Genomic DNA, 2,384 nt, shown 5'->3' on the forward strand with positions numbered 1-2,384 from the left:
TCAAAAATTTTCCATAATAGAAGATATTTAGAAATGGAAGATATTTAGAGAAATATTTTCTTTAAATATTCTTAATTATGGATGCTCTTAGTCTGTTGGATCAAGCCCTCCATTGACTTGGCCTTAATCTTGCTGAGCTCAACAGATGCAAAGTTATCGTACGTACTATTAATCTCCCTATATGTATTGCTGACTGTCGAGCTCTCTGTAAGTACTGTCGTGCTCTTCTGAAGTCAGCATGACCCAAATCAAATATACTTGGAACTTTAAGTGAATCTATTTTGACCGAGTAAAAAAACAAACATCATGCAGAGTCCTTGTTGACTAAATCGAGATCATGCCAGACAGAATTTTTATTGACCGAGTTAAAGGACATACCATTGAAGCCTTTATTCACCTCCACGTCAATCCCATATGGATCTATGTAATGTCTAGGCAAGACTTAGTGACACATTTGTCATGTATTTAAGTATCATGTATAATTTTAAATATGTAATTATTTGATAATTATATAATTAAAATTATAAAAAATAAAATATAACATAATATTATTTAACTCAACTTATATAATACAATAATAATTTATTTGTTTATAAATTTTAATTATAACTTAATTTAATATTTTATTATATTATCCTTGATTATAAAACTAACAATATATTTTTTTAACTATACATTTTTAATATTTTTTTATCCTAAAGTGTAAATATCATAGAATATTTTTTGCTACAAAATTTTATAAATTCAGGAATAAAAAAAATATCATTTTTTTAGATTTTCTGATTTCGAATTACAAATGAATTATTACTCCAAAATCATTGATTATCTAAATTAAATAAGATTTTGATTGATAATGGATAACTAAAATTATTAAGAATAATCTCTAATTAATACACCGTAAGAGCTCTATTAATTAGAGTCAAATGTGTGAATTATAGAAAGAGATTAAAGAAAATATTTATAAATATAATAAAAAAATTTAAATTATATATACTACTGAAGTTTTGTATATAAGTTAATGATGGAGCAAGATTTTTATTCGATCTACCATCAAACTAAGTTAAAACAGCACAATTTGATGATTAATATAATCAATGTTTCATATATTTTTTTTTATGTCAGCGTATGAATTTTTTTGCAAGTGATAAATAAGCAATAGTCTTAATTATACTAACATGTTTATTTGGTTTAATTGTAAATGCGGTACAATTAGATTCTTATGAATGCGAAGAGAATTAAAGACCGGATCCCATCGTTCATCTCTTGGTAGGAGATGATCCATCATGTAATTGTAGTTATGGTTTGATTACAATTAATTATGATTTTTTTTTGAGTTCATCTTTCCATCCGAATTATAATTTGAGTCGGGATAGATGACTGAAAGTCGACCAGAGGCCTCCCTCCGCTCAACAGTCTGACCGCCCACCCGCCCCACCTCCGATGGCCTATGGATGACCTCTGGTCGTCCACCTCGATCTAAATTATAACCTAAATAAGAAAATGAATCTAAAGAAGAATTATAATTAATTATGGTTGAATTATGATCATAATTAAATTATAATTATATTATGAATTATCTCCTGATTAAAAAAAATATGGATCAAAGATCCGGATCTCATATAATTAAATCCTATCAGGATATGATTTGAAGGGATTTAGCCTCATTGTTTCCCCGAACAAGAAATATTCTTATTTAATATAGTGATTACAAAAGTAAAGATAGAGATTTCTTATAGAGTTAGATTTTCCTCTTAAAATTGAACATGAAGGGTTATCATTCGTTTGACCGTAGTTACCTTACTTAAAGTTGGAACCCATTCACTTTTGCCTTTGCTTTATGATCCCTTATAAAATATTATAATATGGATTAAATAACTAACAATATAGCAACAAGGTCGTTGTAGTATAGTGGTGAGTATCCCCGCCTGTCACGCGGGAGACCCGGGTTCGATCCCCGGCAACGGCGGAACTTTTCCAAATTTTAATCTTAATTTTTTAATATATAAAACTTCGATAAAATAGAATATCTGAAATATCTTTAAATTACTCGTCTCGTACGCGTTTAATAAACGCATAGCTGGAAGAAGACGACTGATTTCATGCGACAAATCCAAGAACATAAACTTGTTCGGACGTTCCTAAATCCATAATTTCAAAATAATTTGAAAGATTATAAAATTCGAAAACCTTAAAGCCTCAAATCTTTCGTAGCTTGAATCGGAACTACATTAAATCATCCATTTTTCTCTAGTGATAGTTGAAATGTGTGTTTCTCTTTGTTGAACAAGATTATTAATTTTAGGACCTTATGTACTGTTGAATGATCCTCGTCGAATGATCTTCTTTATGTACGCTTGTTGTGTGACCAAGATAATATCGAGTAA

General features: G+C 28.9%; 1 non-coding gene across 1 annotated transcript; it reads left to right on the forward strand.

The window, feature by feature from the left end:
* The first annotated feature begins 1,894 nt into the window (after window positions 1-1,894).
* Window positions 1,895-1,966, forward strand: TRNAD-GUC. The gene has a single exon. It is a non-coding gene; the product is annotated as a tRNA-Asp (tRNA).
* The last annotated feature ends 418 nt before the right edge of the window (window positions 1,967-2,384 follow it).

This window comes from Zingiber officinale, chromosome 11A, assembly GCF_018446385.1.
Source record: "Zingiber officinale cultivar Zhangliang chromosome 11A, Zo_v1.1, whole genome shotgun sequence".
Lineage (NCBI taxonomy): Eukaryota > Viridiplantae > Streptophyta > Magnoliopsida > Zingiberales > Zingiberaceae > Zingiber > Zingiber officinale.